Source organism: Oryctolagus cuniculus, chromosome 19 (assembly GCF_964237555.1).
Source record: "Oryctolagus cuniculus chromosome 19, mOryCun1.1, whole genome shotgun sequence".
Taxonomy (NCBI): Eukaryota; Metazoa; Chordata; class Mammalia; order Lagomorpha; family Leporidae; genus Oryctolagus; species Oryctolagus cuniculus.
Genome location: NC_091450.1, coordinates 53,992,011 through 54,015,921, shown reverse-complemented (window position 1 = coordinate 54,015,921; position 23,911 = coordinate 53,992,011). Strand labels below are relative to the sequence as shown.

The following is a 23,911-nucleotide window of genomic DNA, read 5'->3' as shown; positions in this document are numbered from 1 at the left end:
GGCGCCACAGCTCACTAGGCTAATCCTCCGTCTTGCAGCCCTGGCACACCAGGTTCTAGTCCCAGTCAGGGTGCTAGATTCTGTCCCAGTTGCCCCTCTTCCAGCTGTGGCTGGGAGTGCAGTGGAGGATGGCCCAAGTACTTAGGCCCTGCACCCCATGGGAGACCAGGATAAGCACCTGGCTTCTGCCATCGGATCAACATGGTGCACTGGCCGCAGCATGCCAACCACGGCAGCCATTGGAGGGTGAACCAACGGCAAAGGAATACCTTTCTCTCTGTCTCACTCTCTCACTGTCCACTCTGCCTGTCAAAAAAATATATAAGAGTGGGAATAAGAGGAGGAGATGTACAGTTCAGCACATGCTAAATTGGACTTGCCCCTAATGGTAGAGTTAGAAACGTGCAAGGGATTCCAATTCAATCATATCAAGGTGGCATGTACCAATGCCATGTCACTAGTCAAAATGATCAGTTTCAGTTCATAATTGATCACAATAATAGGATTAAAAGTCAAAGGGACCACATAAACAAGACTAGTGTCTGCTAAAACTGATAGAATTAAAAAGGAGAGAACAATCCAACATGGGATGCGGGATACACAGCAGACTCATAGAATGGCAGATGTCCTAAACAGCACTCTGGCCTCAGAATTAGCCCTTAAGGCATTGAGAGCTAGCTAAAAAGCTGATGAGAGTATTTCAGACATGGAAAGCCAAGGCACTATGGCAAAAGAAATGACCTAAATGAAAGATCTCTGTGAGTGAGATCCCAGAGGAAAGAACGGGCCATCAAAGAAGGAGGTACTTTTCTCTGAAGGGAGGAGAGAACTTCCACTTTGACTATGACCTTGTCTAAATAAATCGGAGTTGCTTAACTCAAGAGGCTTTCCTAGCCTTGGCAACTCATGCCAAGAACCTCGGGCGATTACTGACATCATAAATGTGTCAATTGTTAAATCAACAATAGGAGTCACTGTGCACTTACTCCTCATGTAGGATCTCTGTCCTTAATGTGTTGTTCTATGTGAATTAACAGTATAACTAGTGCTCAAGCAGCACTTTATACTTTGTGTTTCTGTGTGGGTGAAAATTGTTGAAATCTTTACTTAGTATATACTAAGTTGATCTTCTGTATATAAAAATAACTAAAAATGAATCTTGAGAGCCGGCGCCGTGGCTCAATAGGCTAATCCTCCACCTTGCGGCGCCGGCACACCGGGTTCTAGTCCTGGTTGGGGCGCCGGATTCTGTCCCGGTTGCCCCTCTTCCAGGCCAGCTCTCTGCTATGGCCAGGGAGTGCAGTGGAGGATGGCCCAGGTGCTTGGGCCCTGCACCCCATGGGAGACCAGGAAAAAGCATCTGGCTCCTGGCTCCTGCCAGGATCAGCGCGGTGCGCCGGCTGCAGCGGCGGCCATTGGAGGGTGAACCAACGGCAAGGAAGACCTTTCTCTCTGTCTCTCTCTCTCACTGTCCACTCTGCCTGTCAAAAAAAAAAAATGAATCTTGAGGAAGAATGGGATGGGAGAGGGAGTCAGAGATGGGATGGTTTGTGGGTGGGAGGGTGGTTATGGGGGGGGAAGCAGCTATAATCCAAAAGTTCACTTTGAAAATTTATATTCATTAAATAAAACTTAATAAAAAGCAATTGGTATGTGATAAATGATTCTGGTATTATAGATGAGCATTGTGCTGTCATAATCAATTGTGATATCATAGTCCTACCATTGTGCCATCATAACCCATCATCATACTGTCATAAAACACACTATGATATCATAATAAATTTTCAAATATGAACCACCATTCTGATAACATAAGAATTCCCTTTTGCCAATATAATCCATTCTGATGTAAAAGCCTGCTGTTGCTGTAATAAAGTACCATGATGCAATCAGCCAGAGCATTATGACATCAGAATTAATTTTGATGCTGTTAATCACAATTGTTATCATAAGAAATTTTGATGTTATAATCAATTGCTATGTGGTAAACCATGATTCTGATATAAAATACCATTGTGATGTCAATTGCTATGTCATTAACCTACCATTGTGCCATCATAAAAATTGTGATGTTATAAACCAATCATCTTGCTACATCTACCAATTTTGATGTCATAAACCACTGTTGTATTTTCATTTAACACATTGGAAGATTATAATGTTTGTTATGTTAAACCTCATTTCTGTTATCATGATCCTGTCATTGATATCATAATCAATTGTGTTATCATAATGAAAACAATATGCCATCATAAGAAATTGTGATGTCATAGATCAACATTATATTTTCATAATAACATTGTAGTATAATCAAATGGTCTGAGTAAACAACCATTCTGATATCATAAACCTACATTTGTGATATCATCATCAAAAGTGATATAATCTTTTCTGCCTTCATACCGATTTTGATGTCATGTACCACCTTTATTGTCATAAAACATCATGATATAATCTATTGGTTTGTGATAAGCTATCATTCTGATACCATAATTTTACATTTGTGATTGTGATGTCAACAAATCTGTTGTCATATCTCATATATTGTGATGTGATAATTAATGAATTCATAAATCTACTACTGTGATATGATTCTGATATGGTTGTGATGTCATAATAAATTTTGATATTATAAACTTACCATTTAGGTGTCCTAAATGATTGTGATTTGATAATCCACATTGTGAAATCATAGTTAATTTTGATGTTATAATTGATTGGTTTCTGATAAACATTCATTCTGATATCATAAACCTTCCATTGTGAAGTCCTACTCATTTGTGATGTCATAATCCAAATTTTATGACATCATAATGAGTTTTGAAATCATAAATTGCCATTGTATTATCGAAAAACATTATGCTAAACTGATCTTCTGTATATAAAGAGAATCAAAAATGAATCTTGATGTGATTGGAAGGGGAGAGGGAGTGGGAAAGGGGAGGGTTGCAGGTGGGAGGCACCTTATGGGTGAGGAAGCCATTGTAACATTTTAATCCATAAGCTGTATTTTGGAAATTTATATTCATTAAATAAAAGTTAAAAAAATGTTTCTGATGCCATAATTAGTTGTGATGTCATAAACATTATACCATATAATCAATTTGGATGTAATAAACCCCTTTATATTGCCATAATAATATAGTATCATACATTCTGGTATCAAAAACATACCCTTAATATGTCATTGTCATAACATCATGTTGTCATAATCAATTTTGATGTAATAAAGCTACCATTTTTCTTTCATAAATTTTTTGTTAAATCATCACACATTGTGTCATAATAAAATTTGATGTCACAAATACCCTTGCTTTGTCAAAAAAATGTAATGTTGAAATAAAATGTTAAGTGATAAAACACCATTCTGGGGGCCGGCGCTATGACACAGTATGTTAATCATCTTCCTGTGGTGCCGGCATCCCATATGGGTGCCCATTGGAATCCTGGCTGCTCCTCTTCCAATCCAGCTCTCTGCTATGGCTTGCGAAGGCAGTGGAAGATGGCTCAAGTCCTTGGGCCCCTGCACCCACATGGGAGACTGGAAGAAGCTCCTGGCTTCTGGCTTCAGATCGGCTGGAGTTGCAGTCATTTGGGGAGTGAACCAGTGGATGGAAGACCTTTCTCTCTGTCTCTCCCTCTCACTGTCTGTAACTCTACCTCTCAAATATTTAAAATCTTAAAAAAAACCACCCTTCTATCGTAAAACTGTCTTTGTGAATCAGTTGTGATTTTATAAACAGTATTCCATAATAACTAATTTTGATGGCATATACTTTCTTTGCATTATCGTAGAAAAAATTGTGGAGGCAGGCATTGTAGCATAATGGATTAAATTGCCATGTGCCAAAACAACATCTCATATGGGCACTGGTTCAAATCCTGGCTGCCCCAGTTCCAATCTGTCTCCCTGCTAATGAGCTTCGGAAGGCAGCAGAGGACAGTCCAAGTCCACGGTCCCTGTTCCCATGTAAGAGACCTGGATAAAGCTCCTGGCTCCTGTCTTTGAACTGGTACAGCTTCGGCCATTTTAGCCATTTGGGGGAATGAATATCCTTCTCTACTTCTGCCTTTCAAAAAATTAAATAAATATTTTTTAAAATTGTGATATCAGTCTATTAGTTTGGATAAGCCACCCTTCTAATATCATAAACCTACCTTTTTTGTTGCCATATTCAAATTGTGATGACATAAAACTACCTCATGCCATCATAATCAATTTTGATGTCATAAATGACCATTATATTGTCATAAAACACTGTAATATGATTCTTACAACCTTATCATCCCTCACACCCACATTCCCACACTTCTTCCTCCTCTCTCTCCTATCCTTATTTTTTACAAAGATCTATTTTCAATTAGCTTTGTGTTTTAAAAATTTTATTTATTTGAGAGAGAGAGTTACAAACAGTTTGTGGGAGAAACAGAGAGAAAGGTCTTCTGTCCACTGGTTTACTCCCCAAATGGCTGCAATGATCAGAGCTGGACCAATCCGAAGCACCAGGCCATAGCCATAGCAGAGACACTGGATTGGAAAAAGGAGCAGCTGGGACTAGAACTGGTGCCCATAGGGGATGTTGGTGCTGCAGGTGGAGGATTAGCATACTGCACCACAGCACCAGCTCCTCAACTTTATACTCATAAGATTAACCCTACAATATATAAGAGTTCTACAAATAGTATGAAAAAATTATCCCTTAACAATTGTGACAAGAGCTGTTTAAAACCATTGCATCTAAAAGTGGCAACTTCACTTCTATAGATTACCTTTTAGGTACTCTATTAGTTTCCACAGATCAGGGAGAAAATATGGTATTTGTCCTCTTGTGGCCGGCTTATTTAATTAAGTATAATGGTTTCCAGTTTCATCCATTTTGTTGCATTTTATTTTAAATCACTGTATAGTATTCCATAGTGTATATAAAAAATAATTTATCTAGTCTTTAGTTGATGGACACCTGTGTTGATTCTATATCTTAGCTATTATGAACTGAGCTACAATGACCAAACACTGCCATCACAATCAATGTGGTTGTCATAAACCATTGATAGTCTGTGTAGCCATAATCAATTGTTATGTGATAAAACAACATTATCATATCATAAACCATTGTGCCATCTTTGTCAATTGTGCTGCCATAAAAATAATATCATGCCCTATTGTGCCATCACAATATGTTGTGATGTCATAAACCAAGGAACCATTGTGAAATCATCAATATTGATGTCATTAAAAACCATTGGATTATAATAAAAATTTTGATGTGAAAATCATTTTGTGACAAACCACCATTCTGATGACATAAAACTACCTCTGTGATGTAATAATGTATTGTGTTGTCATAAAAACCATTTTGGCATCATAATCAATTTTGATACCATAACCATCATTGCAATATCAAAGTCAATTGTGGTGCCATAATACCATTGTGATGTCCTATTCAATTGTGATGTCATAATACATTGTTGTCATAAACTAATGTTGAGATGCCACAAATTATCATTGTCATAAACCAACCATTGTAATATCATAATCAAATTTGAAGTAAAAAATGTTGATATAATCAATTTTGATGTATTAACCATCATTGTGATATTTTAGCCAATTGTGATGATAGAAAAACATTGTGACACCATAATCAATGTGAAGTCATAAATATTTTTGATGTCATACACTAATATTTAGATGCAATACATAAATTTGTCATATAATAAATCATTTATTGTGAACACACAAAAGAACTGACATCATAAACTTATCATTGACATAAACTGAGCACTGGGATGACCTAAACCTTAAACGACACTACAGCCCAAATGGATCTAACAGATATCTATGGAACTTTTCATCATACACTTAAAGAATTTACATTTTTCTCAGCAGTACATGGAACCTTCTCTAGGATTCACCACATACTAGGCCATAAAGCAAGTCTCAGCAAATTCAAAAGAATTAGAATCATACCATGCAGCTTCTCAGACCATAAATAATGAAGTTGGAAATTAGCAACTCAGGAATCCCTAGAGCATACACAAACACATGGAGATTAAACAACATGCTCTTGAATGAACAATGGGTCATAAAAGAAATCAAAAAAGAAATCAAAAACCTTTTGGAAGTAAATGAGGATAACAGCACAACATACCAAAACTTATGGGATGCAGCAAAAGCAGTGTTAAGAGGAAAGTTTATAGCAATAGGTGCCTACATCAAGAAATTGGAAAGGCACCAAATAAAGGAGCTTTCAATGCATCTCAAGGATCTAGAAAAACTGCAGCAAACCAGACCCAAATCTAGTAGGAGAAGAGAAATAATTAAAATCAGAGAAGAAATCAACAGGATTGAATCCAAAAAATATTACAAAAATAAGCCAAATGAGGAGTTGGTTTTTGAAAAAATAAACAAAATTGACACCCCATTGGCCCAACTAACTAAAAAAGAAAAGACCCAAATCAATAAAATCAGAGATGAAAAAGGAAATGTAAAAACAGACACCACAGAAATAACAAGAATCATCAGAAATTACTACAAGGACTTGTATGCCAGCAAACAGGGAAACCTATCAGAAATGGATAGATTCCTGGACACATGCAACCTACCTAAATTGAACCAGGAAGACATCGAAAACCTAAACAGACCCATAACTGAGACAGAAATTGAAACAGTAATAAAGGCCCTCCCAACAAAGAAAAGCCCAGGACCAGATGGATTCCCTGCTGAATTCTACCAGACATTTAAAGAAGAACTAACTCCAATTCTTCTCAAACTATACAGAACAATCAAAGAAGAGGGAGTCCTCCCAAATTCTTTCTATGAAGCCAGCATCACCTTAATTCCTAAGCCAAAAAAAGATGCAGCATTGAAAGAGAATTACAGACCAATATCCCTGATGAACACAGATGCAAAAATCCTCAATAAAATTCTGGCCAATAGAATACAACAACACATCAGAAAGATCATCCACCCAGACCAAGTGGGATTTATCCCTGGTATGCAGGGATGGTTTAATGTGCGCAAAAAAATCAATGTGATACACCACATTAACAGACTGCAGGAGAAAAACCATATGATTATCTCAATAGATGCCAAGAAAGCATTTGATAAAATACAACACCCGTTCATGATGAAAACTCTAAGCAAACTGGGTTTGGAAGGAACATTCCTCAATACAATCAAAGCAATCTATGAAAAACCCACAGCCAACATCCTATTGAAGGGGGAAAAGTTGGAAGCATTTCCACTGAGATCTGGTACCAGACAAGGATGCCCACTCTCACGACTGCTATTCAATATAGTTCTGGAAGTTCTAGCCAGAGCTATTAGGCAAGAAAAATAAATTAAAGGGATACAAATTGGGAAGGAAGAACTCAAACTATCCCTCTTTGCAGATGACATGATTCTTTATTTAGGGGACCCAAAGAACCCTACTAAGAGACTATTGGAACTCATAGAAGATTTTGGCAAAGTAGCAGGATAAAAATCAACAGCCTTTGTATACAAAGGAAATGCCATGGCTGAGAAAGAACAGCAAATATCAATCCCATTCACAATAGCTACAAAAACAATCAAATACCTTGGAATAAACTTAACCAAGGATGTTAAGGATCTCTACGATGAGAATTACAAAATCTTAAAGAAAGAAATAGAAGAGGATACCAAGAAATGGAAAAATCTTCCACGATCATGGATTCGAAGAATCAATATCATCAAAATATTCATTCTCCCAAAAGCAATTTATAGATTCAATGCAATCCCAATCAAGATACCAAAGACATTCTTCTCAGATCTGGAAAAAATGATGCTGAAATTTATATGGAGGCACAAGTGACCTCGAATAGCTATAGCAATCTTGTACAACAAAAACAAAGCCGGAGGCATCACAATACCAGATTTCAGGACATACTACAGGGCAGTTGTAATCAAAACAGCATGGTACTGGTACAGAAACGGATGGATAGACCAATGGAACAGAATTGAAACACCAGAAATCAAACAAACATCTTCAGCCAACTTATATTTGATCAAGGATCTAAAACCAATTCCTGGAGCAAGGACAGTCTATTCAATAAATGGTGCTGGGAAAACTGGATTTCCACGTGCAGAAGCATGAAGCAAGACCCCTACCTTACACCTTACACAAAAATCCACTCAACATGGATTAAAGACCTAAATCTATGACCTGACACCATCAAGTTATTAGAGAACATTGGAGAAACCCTTCAAGATATTGGCACAGGCAAAGAGTTTTTGGAAAAGACCCAGGAGGCACAGGCAGTCAAAGCCAAAATCAACTATTGTGATTGCATCAAATTGAGAAGTTTCTGTACTGCAAAAGAAACAGTCAGGAGAGTGAAGAGACAACCGAGAGAATCGGAAAAAATATTTGCAAACTATGCACCAGATAAAGGGTTAATAACCAGAATCTACAAAGAGATCAAGAAACTCCACAAAAACAAAACCAACAACCCACTTAAGAGATGGGCCAAGGACCTCAATAGACACTTTTCAAAAGAGGAAGTCCAAATGGCCAACAGGCACATGAAAAAATGTTCAAGATCACTAGCAATCAGGGAAAGGCAAATCAAAAGCACAATGAGGTTTCACCTCACCCCGGTTAGAATGGCTCACATACAGAAATCTACCAACAACAGATGCTGGCGAGGATGTGCGGGAAAAGGGACATTAACCCACTGTTGGTGGGAATTTAAACTGGTGAAGCCACTATGGAAGTCAGTCTGGAGATTCCTCAGAAACCTGAAGATAACCCTACCATTCGACCCAGCCATCCCACTCCTTGGAATTTACGCAAAGGAATTTAAATTAGCAAACAAAAAAGCGGCCTGCACCCTAATGTTTATCCCAGCACAATTCACAATAGCCAAGACCTGGAACCAACCTAAATGCCCATCAACCGTAGACTGGATACAGATATTATGGGATATGTACTCTTTAGAATACTATACTGGAGTAAGAAACAACGAAATCCAGTCATTTGCAACAAAATGGAGGAATCTGGAACACATCATGCTGAGTGAAATAAGCCAGTCCCAAAGGGACAAATACCATATGTTCTCCCTGATCGGTGACAACTGACTGAACACCAAAAAGGAAACCTGTTGAAGTGAAATGGACACTAGGAGAAATGGTGACTTGATCAGCATAGCCCTGACTGTTAATGAACAACTTAATACATTATCCCTCTTAGTAGTTTTTTTTGTCTGTTCTACTTAATATGACTGGTTTAATTCTGTAATTATCACACAGTTATTCTTAAGTGTTGAAATTTAACTGAAATGTGATCCCTGTTAAACATAAGAGTGGGGATAAGAGAGGGAAGAGATGTACAATTTGGGACATGCTCAAGCTGACTTGCCCCAAATGGTAGAGTTAGAAACATACCAGGGGACTCAATTCAATCCCATCAAGGTGGCATGTACCAATGCCATCTCACTAGTCCAAGTGATCAATTTCAGTTCACAATTGATCATAATGAAAGGACTAAGAGTCAAAGGGAGCACATAAACAAGTCTAGTACCTGCTAATACTAACCAATAGAATAAATAAAGGGGAGAGTGATCCAACATGGGAAGCGAGATACTCAGCAGACTCATAGAATGGCGGATGTCCTAAACAGCACTCTGGCCTCAGACTCAGCCCAAAAGGCATTCGGATCTGGCTGAAAAGCCCATGAGAGTATTTCAGGCATGGAAAGCCAAGACACTCTGGAAAAAAAAAAAAAACCTAAATGAAAGATCTCTGTGAGTGAGATCCCAGTGGAAAGAACAGGTCTTCAAAGAAGGAGGTACCTTTCTCTGAAGGGAGGAGAGAACCTCCACTTTGACTATGACCTTGTCTAAACAAGATAAGAGTCGGAGAACTCAAGGGGCTTCCATAGCCTTGGAAACTCATGACTGGAGCGTAGGGAGATTACTGATGCCATAAACAGGAGTGTCAATTTGTAAAGTCAACAACAGGAGTCACTGTGCACTTACTCCTCATGTAGGATCTCTGTCCTTGATGTGCTGTACATTGTGATTTAACACTATAACGAGTACTCAAACAGTATATTTCACTTTGTGTTTCTATGGGGGTGCAAACTGTTGAAATGTTTACTTAATGTATACTAAACTGATCTTCTTTTTTAAAAAAAGAAGAAATTATCAATTCCTAACTTGACTCTCACTGGGATTAAACATGACAATAGGTCTGATCTGATTTCATCATCATTTTAAAAATCATCTATTATTTTTCACTTTATGTTTCTGTGTGGGAGCAAACTGTTGAAATCTTTACTTAATGTATGCTAAACTGATCTTCTGTATATAAAGAGAATTGAAAATGAATCCTCATGTGAATGGAAGGGGAGAGAGAATGGGAAAGGGGAGGGTTGCGGTTGGGAGGGACGTTATGGGGGGGAAGCCATTGTAATCCATAAGCCGTACTTTGGAAATTTATATTCATTAAATAAAAGTTAAAAAATTTAAAAAAAAGAAAAACAAAAGAGGAAGCCCAAATGTTAAATAATTACATTAAAATACTTAATTTCATTTGTAATGAAAATAAAGTAAAGTAGAACGGTGAAAAAAAAAAACAGCATGGTACTGGTACTGAAACAGATGGATAGGTAAATGAAACAGAATTGAAAAACCAGAAATCAATCCAAACATTTACAGCCAACTTATTTTTGATCAAGGATCCAAAACCAATCCCTGGAGTAAGGACAGTCTATTCAATAAATGGTGCTGGGAAAATTGGATTTCCCCATGCAGAACCATGAAGCAAGACCCTTACCTTTCATCTTACAGAAAAGTCCACTCAACATGGATTAAAGACTTAAATCTATGACCTGACACCATCAAATTATTAGAGAGCATTGGAGAAACTCTGCAAGATATAGGTACTGGCAAAGACTTATTGGAAAATACCCCAGAAGCACAGGCAATCAAAGCCAAAATTAACATTTGGGATTGCATCAAATTGAGAAGTTTCTGTACTGCAAAAGAAACAGTCAGGAGAGTGAAGAGACAACCGACAGAATGGGAAAAAATATTTGCAAACTATTCACCAGATAAAGGGTTAATAACCAGAATCTACAAAGAGATCAAGAAACTCCACAAAAACAAAACCAACAACCCACTTAAGAGATGGGCCAAGGACCACAATAGACATTTTTCAAAAGAGGAAATCCAAATGGCCAACAGACCATGAAAAAATGTTCAAGATCACTAGCAATCAGGGAAATGCAAATCAAAACCACAATGAGGTTCCACCTCACCCCGGTTAGAATGGCTCACATTCAGAAATCTACCAACAATAGATGCTGGAGAGGATGTGGGGAAAAAGGGACACTAACCCACTGTTGGTGGGAATGCAAACTGGTGAAGCCACTATGGAAGTCAGTCTGGAGATTCCTCAGAAACCTGAATATAACCCTACCATTCAACCCAGCCATAAAACTCCTTGGAATTTACCCAAAGGAAATGAAATCAGCAAACAAAAAAGCTGTCTGCACATTAATATTTAATGTAGCTCAATTCACAATAGCTAAGACCTGGAATCAACCCAAATGCCCATCAACAGTAGACTGGATAAAGAAATTATGGGACATGTACCCTATAGAATACTATACCGCAGTCTAAAACAATGAAACCCAGTCATTTGCAGCAAGATGGAGGAATCTGGAAAACATTATGCTGAGTGAATTAAGCCAGTCCCAAAGGGACAAATATCACATATTCTCCCTGATCAGTGACAACTAAGTGAGCACCAACGGGGAAACCTGATGAAGTGAAATGGACACTATGAGAAAAAATGACTTGATCAGCTCTTGTCCTGACTGTTGATGTACAATGTAATACCATATCCATTTCAGTATTTTCTCTTTGATTTGTTCTAGTACTATTGGTTGAACTCGGTAATTAACACACAATTATTCTTAGGTGTTTAAATTTTAACTGAAAAGTTTTCCCTGTTAAATGTAAGAGTGGGAATAAGAGAGGGAGGAGATGTATAATTTGGGACATGCTCAAGCTGACTTGCCCCAAAGGATGGAGTTAGAATCATGTCAGGGGATTCCAACACAATCCCATCAAGGTGGCATGTACCAATGCCATCTCACTAGTCCAAGTGATCAATTTCAGTTCACTATTGATCACACTGATAGGTCTAAGAGTCAAAGGGATCACACAAACAAGTCTAGTGTTTGCTAATACTAGCTGATAGAATCAAAAAGGGAGAGAAAGATACATCATGCGAAGTGGGATACACAGTAGAGTCATAGAATGGCAGATGTCCTAAATAGCACTCTGGCCTCAGAATCAGCCCTTAAGGCATGCGGATCTGGCTGAAGAGCCCATGAGAGTATTTTAGGCATGGAAAGCTAAGACACTCTGGGGAAAAAAAAAGAAGACCTAAATGGAAGATCTCTGCGAGTGAGATCTCAGTGGAAAGAACAGGAACATCAAAGAAGTAGGTACCTTTCTCTGAAGGGAGGAGAGAACTTCCACTTTGACTATGACCCTGTCAGAATAAGATCGAAGTCGGCGAACTCAAAAGGCTTCCATAGCATTGGCAAGTCATGACTAGAGCCTAGGGATGTTACTGACGCCGTAAACAAGAGTGTCAAATTGGTAAGTCAACAACAGGAGTCGCTGTGTACTTACTTCTCATGTGGGATCTGTCCTTAGTGTGTTGTCCAATGTGAAGTAATGCTATAACTAGTACTGAAACAGTATTTTACACTTTGTGTTTCTGTGTGGGTGCAAACTGATGAAATATTTCCTTAATATATACTGAATTGATCTTCTGTATATAAAGATAATTGAAAATGAATCTTGATGTGAATGGAATGGGAGAAGAAGTGGGAGATGGGAGGGGTGTGAGTGGGAGGAAAATTATGGGGGGGAAGCCATTGTAATCCATTAACTGTACTTTGAAAATTTATATTTACTAAATAAAAAAGAAAAAAAAACAAAAAATATATACTGAATTGATCTTCTGTATATAAATATAATTGAAAATGAATCTTGATGTGAATGGAATGGGAGAGGGAGTGGGAGATGGGAGGGGTGTGAGTGGGAGGGAAATTATAGGGGGAAAAGCCATTGTAATCCATTAACTGTACTTTGAAAATTTATATTTACTAAATAAAAAATAAAAAGAGGGTAAAAAAAAGACTCCAGAAAACAGTTATATTCTACTTCAAAAAATGAATAAGAGTTATTACAGGAAGAAAGGGGTGTAAGTGTGTTCTTCTAAAGGAAACAGAATGGGCAAAAGCTCTGAGCTAGAAGAATGCATGGCAAATCCATGGCATCATCCTATCAGATATTGCCAGCCAGACTCTAGAGGTTGTTAGGATTCAAATTCTACCTCTACTGGCTGATGCTGTGGCTCAATTGGCTAATCCTCTGCCTGCGGTGCTGGCACCCCAGGTTCTAGTCCCAGTTGTGGTGCCAGATACTAGCCCCGGTTGCTCCTCTTCCAGTCCAGCTCTCTGCTGTGGCCTGGGAGGGCATTGGAGGATGGCCCAAGTGCTTGGGTCCCTGCACCTGCATGAGACTGGGAGGAAGCATCCAGCTCCTGGCTTTGGATCAGCACAGGACCAGCCATAGTGGCCATTAGGGGAGTGAACCAATGGAAGGAAGACCTTTCTCTCTGTCTCTCTCACTGCCTAACACTGCCTGTCAAAAAAAAATCAAATTGTACCTCTACCAACTACAATTTGTGTTACTTTAGGCAAAATATAAAACCATGATAAGTGCCCTTCTAATGTAAAATGAAGACGATTATTTTACTTCATAGGCAGGTTGGATCAAGCAAATTAACATATAGACAGCACATATCTGGTAGTAGTGTTAGTATTATTATCAGATATTATTTATATATATTATATTATTTGATTTGATATTTTATACTACTTGTCTAGATAGAATCAAAACATTGATTATTCTTTCTTCTGTTAAAGGTAAAAAGACTGTGCAAACATTTGTTTTAATTTTTAGATTGAAATTAAAGTTTGTGTATATCACATACATAAAATAATCATACATTCTAACAATACTTCAATGACTTTTGGTAAATGTATACCGGTGGGAAACCATCACCACAATCCAGCTTTAGGGAAGTCCCATCACTCCAAAAGTTCTTACAAGCATTTTTGAAGTCTTTCTCCAATTATACCAATTTTACCCGGCAGACCCATGTAAGTCATAAACTGCTATCTCTCCATATATATTTGCCTCTCCTGTATAAATGGAATTATAGACTATGCAAAAAAAGACTTTGGTAGAATGAGGTGTGTGGTTGAAGAAGGCTTGGAAGGGCAGTGGTTTTATGCTGTGCTGTGCTCCAATGAAGAGCAAAATCAGTACAATTTCAACTTATTCTTTCCTCCATTTTGGAATCTCCCAAACCCACAGTCAATAAAACCATGGGATTGCAACAATTCTATTATTTTCACAGCAACACGTTGTAAGCAATGACCAGAATCACAAAACCATCTTTGAGAATTGTGGTATTTACTTTGAAATATGAAAGGAAAATATTCCATAATGCAGTTCCAAGGATACAAAATAACAGTTAATGTCAATTAACTGACATGAAAGACCTAGAACATATTTTAAGTACAAAAGCCATCATACATTTTAAATAGAAATCTATTATATATATTATATATATAATATATATATATTATATATATATAAATATATATATATATCCTTGCTTCATTCAGTAATCCTATAAACTCCTAAAGTACAGGACTGAATTCATAGACTACACTTTTTACACTACAGGCATGGACAGACACACATATTTTCAATAAATTCCTTCTGAGTTTATGAGTGAACTTTACCAAGAAGCTAAGAAAACACAGTTTTCTGATTATATCAAGCATTGAGAAATCTGATTGGGATGATTTGAGTGATGCACCTGGCCTTACATGACAGTATTACTCTTTCTTGAGAGGTATAGAAATTTTCCATAGCAGCTCTCTAATGAAAATTGCAAGTGAGGTGGAATCCAGTGTTAATTCTAAGAAACAGTAAAACAGCTTTGTAGGATCAACATTAGAATGGAGTCCTATTGCCACAACACGTGTGTCACATTATATTGTGATTGCCAAGAAAAACATAGAGAGTATATTCATTCTAAAACTGGTAAGAAAACATGTAAATGAGCTATTTAGCCAGCATACTTTCCAATAATTCATTTTGCAAAAGTTTCTCCATTCCTTCTGGTTCCCCTCTGCCTCTGGGTTTATATTGCCCCATATTCAGTCCATCCCTATCTTGCTTTACATGTGAAAATAGAATGAGGATCTTTCTAATGTAATTGGACCTAGATATTTACATATTAAAATATATTATTCATTAAACACTTACTGTTTACCTATTTTAAATCACCATTTGAGATGTGTAGGATAGATGAATAAAACTGATACAAATCAGTGGCTTTGTAAACCTTACATTGTATGAGAACCACAGTTTGTCAGACACTGAATTGTATGAGAACCACAGTTTGTCAGACACTGAACCATTTTGTTTTTATTTAAAAGGCAAAGTAAAAGATAAAGAAGGAGGTAAAGAGAGAAGGGGGAGAGTGTGATGAGGGAGAATAGAGGGAGAAAGCATCCAACCACTGGATCAATCATCAAGTGCCCATCTTTAAGACTGAATCAGTCCAAAGTCAAGAGCCAGGAACTCCATCCAAACCTCCCAGAGGTGTGGCAGGACTCAAGCCCTTGCACCATCCTCTACTGCTTTCCCAAGTACATCAATAGCTAGTTGAATGGTGGTTGCTAGCATTCAAAGCAGCACTCCAATATGAGATGTGAGCATTCCAAGCTGTAGCTTAACCTGCTGAGATGCAATGCCTACCACACACTGAATTATTTTACACAAGTTACATATCCCTCACAACAAGGAGGCAGGTGCCTTTATCATCCACACTTTATAAGAAGTTGTAATAAATGTTTAAATGCATGGCTACATGTCCAGTTTTACACACACAGGAATGATTCCAATCCATGCATCTAACTCCAGAGCATACAGACTTTTTTTGTTTAATTCTTTTTTTTTAACTTTTATTTAATGAATATAAATTTCCAAAGTACAGCTTATGGATTACAATGGCTTCCCCCCCATAAGGTCCCTCCCACACGCAATCCTCCCCTTTCCCACTCCCTCTCCCCTTCCATTCACATCAAGATTAATTTTTGATTCTCTTTATATACAGAAGATCAGTTTAGCATACATTAAGTAAAGATTTCAACAGTTTGCTCCCACACAGAAACATAAAGTGAAAAATAATAGATGATTTTTTAGATGCTGATGAAATCAGATCAGACCTATTGTCATGTTTAATCCCAGTGAGAGTCAAGTTGGGAATTGATAATTTATTTTTTTTTTTACAGAAGATCAGTTTAGTATACATTAAGTAAAGATTTCAACAGTTTGTACCCCCATAGAAACACAAAGTGAAATATACTGTTTGAGTACCTTTCTCTGAAGGGAGGAGAGAACCTCCACTTTGACTATGACCTTGTCTAAACAAGATAAGAGTCGGAGAACTCAAAAGGCTTCCATAGCCTTGGAAACTCATGACTGGAGCATGGGGAGATTACTGATGCCATAAACAGGAGTGTCAATTTGTAAAGTCAACAACAGGAGTCACTGTGCACTTACTCCTCATGTAGGATCTCTGTCCTTGATGTGCTGTACATTGAGATTTAATGCTATAATGAGTACTCAGAGCATACAGACTTAATCATGACAAAACCCCACACTTTATGAAATGCTGGTAGCACACAAATATGTAGAAAGAGAGGCATACTATACAATTATTCCCTAGCATGCTAATTTGTAATTGTCCTAATTATGTTTACTTCCCACAAGATAGCATGTTTTATGAGCCAAGCAGGCCTTAGAATACAGGAGTTAAGGGCACACCTTCCTGTTTATTGTCCAGCTGCTTGGCCTCTTTTGGTCTCAGTTTCTTTATGGATAAAAAACCCACAATGTCCAACTCACAGAGTAGCAGAGAGAATGAAAAACAAATGTGTGCAGAATGCTTGGCTCACAAGAAGCACAATAAATTGCTGCTGCTATCAGTATTCCTAGACACAGCACTGGCTCCCACAGCATGAAGCCAAAGCTGGGCATACAGTAAATCACTGAAAAAATATAGGTTTTGGGGTTTTTCTCATATCTTCCAGGTTCCTTGGATATTTCTACCCATTCAACAAACATTTGAGCAGTTTCTATTCCATGTCAGGCTGTTCAAAGGGTTAAACCAAACAGGAAAGTTGTCTACTGCTCACTACATAATGCTATGGTTGTCACCCCTAACTTGCCTTCCTTTCTAATACAAAATTAGAAGGCAGGCACTCTCTCTAGGCAAATTTACCAACATATTAAACATCTAACCCTAATATCACTAGAATTATTTTATCACATTCTTGCAAATCAATGCAGTCTGAAAATGATTTCTTTGTTTAACCTGTAAAAATAGGCTGGTTGGAATTATGGTTGTGAGGCAGGATGTTAAGCTTCCACCTGCAATAAATTACAAATACAAATTTCAAACCACATGCTTCCATTATGTGGTGATTAACTGATGCAAATTCTACTACGGCCTTGCTTGAGTGTTGATGGTGCAGAGGTAATTGAGGAAATGCACAGGCTCTTCATCAGCATACCCCATCTGTACAAAGCATTAGGCATGGTGGAGAAGAGATATTCCAGACTGTCCATGCCAACCAAGGATGAGAAATGGTAAATGAGAAGTGGGGAGAAACAATACCAGGGTTCATGGTAAAAGGAAGAGTCCTGCCTTAATATGTTGACCATGCAGGTATACTAAGGACTTGTCCTCCTTTTTGCCAATGACCCAGCAGGCTGGTGCACCACACTGATGAAGTAATACCTGATTCAGTGCCCATAGGTCACAATTATCTAGGCTATGAGCCCAGTAAACAGATGAGTGTCACCCACAGAGGTGCCTGTGGGGTGCATGAACTACTGTGCCAAGGGACCTGCTATGGAGACTATCTGGGGGGATGAGCCACATCAGTGCCGAGGAGTGTCTGAAGCAACACATGAAGTTTATCTGAAATGAGACAACTTGGGATCCCCCTTCAACATAGCATCTAATAGTGACCACTTTGATGTGGATGGCCAGATGTGGTATCAGCTTGTGGAAAGTGGATGAAGAGGTGTCAGGCAGAACAGCACCTGATGGCACACCTTTAGCTTCATAGTTCTGAGTGACAAGCACAGCAGGAAGCTGCTGCTGTGAACACTCCATTGCGTGGATGTACTTGGGTATTTTCTAGAGTGTTGAGGGTCTGCACAGCTTAACTTCAGGGACTATGACCATCAGGGCCAGGAGAGTTGGTTTGGACTATTGTAGGACTCCTCTTAAAATAACAGAGGGGTGAGCATTGGGGAACAGCATGTAAGATGGCTCTTTTGAGACCCACATCCTATATTAGAGTGTGTAGGTTTGAGTCCCACTCCACTTCCAATCCAGCTTCCTACTAAAGTGCATCCTAGGAGGCAGCATATAATAGCTCAGATACTTGGGTCTGTGCCACCCACACCGAGTTCTGGGATTTTCACTTCATAAAACCTGATGTTTTCACATCACAACCTGGCTGATTTCCAGCTATTGTGACGATCTGGAGAGAACAGTGGATGAGAGATCGCTGTGCCTTTAATGTGAATAAAATTAATTTTCAAAATTTAAATAAACCTCCTGCATCCATGTGGTCAGACTGGGACTATCCCAGTTGGGCCCCTTCCCTCTTGGGATGGCAGCTGCATAGACTAATTGAAAAAATGCCTGAATACCTCAGTGGGCTCCTTTTCTCAGTTGTGCATCATTGTTTGACATACAAAGTTCATGATGGAGTGTTATTTTACAGATCACCAACACACATTGCAGCAAAGGAACACCTTATGTTCATCCACTCTGCATGGAGGACCCCATCAGCTCTGCTTCCCAGATGATATGAGTCTCTCATGTGGGTTACAGGGACCCACATACTTCAGCCATCACTCCCTCCAAAAGTGCATATTAGCATAAAGCTGGAATTGAGAGTTGTGACTGTAACCTAGGCATGCCAATATAGGATGTGGACATACTAAGCAGGGTTGTAACACATGCCAAATGTCAATCCCTCAGCGAATTTTTGAAGTGCCTCTGTATATCCAAGGCTTTCAGAGAAAGGAGACAGAGCCTACTGGGCCTTGCCCCTTTACTACATAGTTTCTGCTTCTCCCCAACATTGCACACTGCTTCATGTGTCTCTCTCTGTGCATGCTCACTTCTGAGGTCTCTTCATGCAGACAGGGAAGAGCAGCAGAGCACAAAAGAGTGGGTCTGGGAGACAAGGCAGATTAGGGAAAAACTGGACTGTGACAGTTTCTGCCTGGATCCTGCCACTTAGTGTTTAGTGACCACATCTGAAGCAGAGGAAAATTGTTCATCTACATGCCAAAAACTGAAATATAATATCTTTATATTACCCAGGCATGAAAGTCAAATCAAAATGAATTGAAGGCTTACATAAAAGCTCTGAGAATATAAAACCCCTTACAAATGGAAGCAAATTCATTGATATTAGTCTCAACAATGATTGTTTAGATATGACACTAAACGCATAGGTGACAAAAGCAAAGACTGAAAAAAATCTAAGAAATATTCTGCATGTGATAGGAAAAACAGAACAGATAAAGCAAGAAATGAAGAAAACATTGGACAACCTGAGTTTGAACACAAACAACTCAAAAACAAATATTGTAATAAAAATTGCACAAAGAATTGACAGTTTTCCATTGAATATATACAAGTAGCCAACCGGTAACTTAAAAGGGATTCAGAAACAGCTAATGAAGACTACAATGCTAATTAAGACCACAGTGATTATCACCTCATATATGTTAAAACAATTATCCAAAAGTAAAAAGATAACATTGGCCCAGGGTGGAATAAAGGAATATAAAAATTGTTGCTGAGAAAGTAAATTGGTACATACAATATAGAAAACATTATGTAGGTCTTCAATCAAAATTAAACATAGAACATATGACAAAGCAATCTCACAACTGCGTGTATATCCAAAGGAAAACAGATCAATATCTCAAATAGATACCTTTATCTCCACATTACTGGCAGCATTATCTACAAGAACAAGATATGGAGACAACCCCACTGTCAACATATGAATAAAGAAAGTGTGATAAACACACATACACAGGAATCACAGACAACCTTAATAAGGAAATTCTTCCATTTTGTCAGGATGTGGATCCAAAAATATGAATGTGGACATTAGGCTATTTGCAATAAGGCACAGAAAGATAAATGCCACACAATATCACTCATATGTGTAAGCTAAGAAAGTCGCACTTAATCACAGAATAGAATGGTGGTTGTCATGGGCTGAGAGTGAAGGACATGGGAAAATGTTAGCTGAACACACATTTGCAGTTATGAGATAAATTAACAAAATTAACACTTCAAGACCTTAATATTCAACACAGTAAATAGTTTATTATTGTCGCTCCCCGTCTTCGTGGAGGAACGACACAGGACCCTGCGCTGTTCTTTTGTCTGCTCAGCCCTCCCCGGGTTTGCTGCTGGTTCTTCCCGGGTTGGCTACCATCCCTTCCACCTCCGTGGAAGGGCGGTTCCCCCTGGCCACTTTCCCCACTTCCGCGGGGGAGCGGCACACCGCCGGCCAGCTCTCTTGGGGGCTGCACAGGTGTTCCTCTCAGATGTTCCCCTTAGATGTTCCTGGTGCATGTTGTCTCTCTCCTCCTTTATAGTCCTCTTCCACCAATCCCAACTCTGCTACCCACACGCCGAGTACGCTGCCCTCCTCCAATCAGGAGCAGGTCCTGCTGTTTATTGGTTGAACTGGAGGCAGCTGTGTAGAAGCTGTTTCTCCCTTCTCAGCGACATATTGTGGGAGAGCAGATGCATAGAATAAGTCTTAATTCTAGTAACTTAGTCTAGTCCGAGTTGCTCCCCACAGATTATGATATCACATACTCACAACTTGCTAATATCTTCCATATTCTTTAATAACATAGGGATGTAATGTGATGGATATGTTAGATTTTCTTAATCATTTCATAATGTATATGTACAAGAGGATTCCAGACAGTTTATGAAAAAATGTAATCAAAAGATAACGTGAATTGTCCATACTTTTTAACGTCCCTCACATAGCAAAACATCAGTTTTCATACCTTGATGATACACAAATTGTGTCAGTAATACTCTGACAATCTTGAAAAAAATTTAAGCAAGCAAAACTAAACAGGCTCCTATATTAAAATGTAAATCCAAAATAACTTAGTAAACTAGACATATCTACAGGATTTGGAAGACTTTCATGCAAGAAAAATCATTTTTAAAACACACATAAATTTGAGTGGTCAAAATTTCTATTTTGAAAGTGCACATAGAGATGGCACCCTGTACAGAGAAAGTGTAAGTGCTAAGACGATGCCCAAGTACCAAATTACAGGGTCTTTCTGCTTCTCTACAACCTGGGTGAAAACCCCAAGCCAAATAAAACTTCTGTTTCTACCTTACTCAGTCTATGTTACTGTGATATTGGAAACATATGAAGGAGTGAGACATCCTAGAAACAGCTGTGTAAAGAGGTCAATGCCCTGGAAAATACCCTGCAGGCCACATATTGAGAAAACTCGGGGGAACCAGGTCCCTGTGGGGAGGGAAGGAGGAACCGACAGCGCCTGTCCCGCATGAACCACATACACAGAGCCCACATTCTCCCTAGAGACCACCCAGTCCCCACTGCACAATCGGAGGAGACGTGGAGCTACTGCCACACAGCTGGCCTGCTAGGACTCCGGGCTGAGAAGTCTCACCCAAGCAGGGAAGGGGCAGGACCTCGGGGGTCCTGGGTGCCGGTAAAGCCCCCAACCCACGGGTCTGAGGGGACCGAGGGGAAGCCCTGTGCCAGCGCCAATATGGAGCCCACAGATGCCGGAGGCCTGTGTCCTCCTGGCCTTCGGCTCCATTTTCCCTTCTCGGTACAACCAGGTCCACACACTCACCATGTCGCGGTTGTCAGCTTCCGAGGTGCCCAGCGTCCCCAGTGAGTGAAGGTGGAGAGCTGCAGAGGTCTACCTCACTTGGGAGCCTCCTGGCGGCGGAGCTGTCTCCCAGGAGTTCACTCTGCAGGCAAAACTCTGAGAAGATTGTGACGTCCAGGCCCTGCGTGCTGATGCACTGTGGACGTCACCTTGCCTGATTGGACAGTTTGCCAGCCTTGAGTGCACGTAATGTCACAAAGCACGGAGCCAATCAGCGTCCCCCATAGCAAGGACCCCTAACTTCAAGTTGTCCTGGATGGGAACAGCGAGAGACAGACCTGGGTTCAGGTCTGAAATGGCCGCCCCTGGGCTCTGCCTCCCCGCGGCTGGAGGGCTCTCACCTCCGAGCTCCTGCTACCCACTGGCCTCGCCCTGGGTCCCCGTCCTTCTCCCTGCGGATGCTGCCTGGAGCTGGCGGTAACCTGTTGCAGTGAGTTACAGTTCTGTTTATCCGCTTCCGGCGCTTTCATTTTCCTTGTATTTCTGCTCATTCTTTTAGGTCGTTTGTATTACTTATTGATTTGAATAACACTTAGATGTAACATAATTTACTCTTTTTTTTTCTTTGCTTCTGTTTTCTACTCTGCGTATTGATCTTTTATATTTTCTAGTTATTTCTTGCTGGCACTTGGTAATGTAATGGATTTTTAAAACATTGATCTTTCCCACAACATTAAATTCATTTATCAGTTTATTTGTTTTTAGATTTTATGGATTCCCCCTAAACAAATATCTCCAATATATTGGCAATTTATTGTTAAGAAATTGATCTTTACATCTTATTTTATTTCTTTTTGCTCTCCCCCTCGCCCCCAACTACTCCTCCAATAAGAAGTTGGCACTAGTGGAGACTTCCTGGTCTAGGTTTACTTCCAGGGTAAAAGCTGTCAATGATTCTGTATTAATCATGGTTTTCGTTGTAGGATCCTTTTAAAAATTTTGATCTGAATAAGAAAGCCATTGCTCTTCTATACTATACTGCAAGCAGTTTTTAAAAATTACATGCTGATTTTTAAATATTTTTGAATATTAAATTGTCATGTGATTTTCTCCTTGAATTTGTCACCTACCTGGAAAATTTACATGACTTGTTAAGAAATGTTAACCACCTCTTGTATTTTTTATTATATGTGACTTGTTATTCATTATATTTTCATATGCGATTTCATTTATTATACAAATACTAAGGATTTATACATCTGTATATGAAAGAGAGTTTATACTTAATTTATATTGAAAGTTCTTAATTTATATTGCATCATTATCAATGTAATGCTGGCTTTCTAAAAGAAATCTGAAAATATGCTTTGCTTATTTATACTTTGATACATCTGAGAAATATAGGTGTTTTTTATTTCTTAAATGTTTGAAATATTTTGTGTTTCTATAACTGAAGTTTTGTTTCTCTAACTGTTTTATTGGCTGGTGGCCTTCAAACTGGGATTCAACTTGCTCGTTTTAATTTGGAGTTTTCCTATTTTATACTTCTTATATTGGATTTTAGGAATTTATATTTGTGTTTGGGAATTTGATTTTCAAAGTATAGTGGATTTTTATCTCTAGTCAACTTTTTATCCCAAGAGTTTTTTTTTTTTTTTTGACATGCAGAGTTAGATGGTGAGAGAGACAGAGAGAAAGGTCTTCCTTCCATTGGTTGACCCCCCAAATGGCCGCTATGGCCAGAGATACACCATTCCAAAGCCAGGAGCCAGGTGCTTCCTCTTGGTCTCCCATATGGGTGCAGGACCCAGGGACTTGGGCCATCCTCCCC

General features: G+C 38.9%; 1 protein-coding gene across 3 annotated transcripts in view; it reads right to left on the bottom strand.

Annotated features, from left to right (window-relative positions):
• The window catches only part of LOC127486689 (nuclear factor 1 C-type), a 96,437-nt gene extending 74,230 nt beyond the window's left edge, over window positions 1–22,207 (bottom strand). For all 3 annotated transcript variants that reach the window (XR_011384424.1, XM_070063939.1, XM_070063937.1), the window contains exon 1: window positions 22,102–22,207. The gene's annotated coding sequence lies outside the window, so the exon portion shown is untranslated. The remainder of the gene's footprint in view (window positions 1–22,101) is intronic.
• Window positions 22,208–23,911: the final 1,704 nt, after the last annotated feature.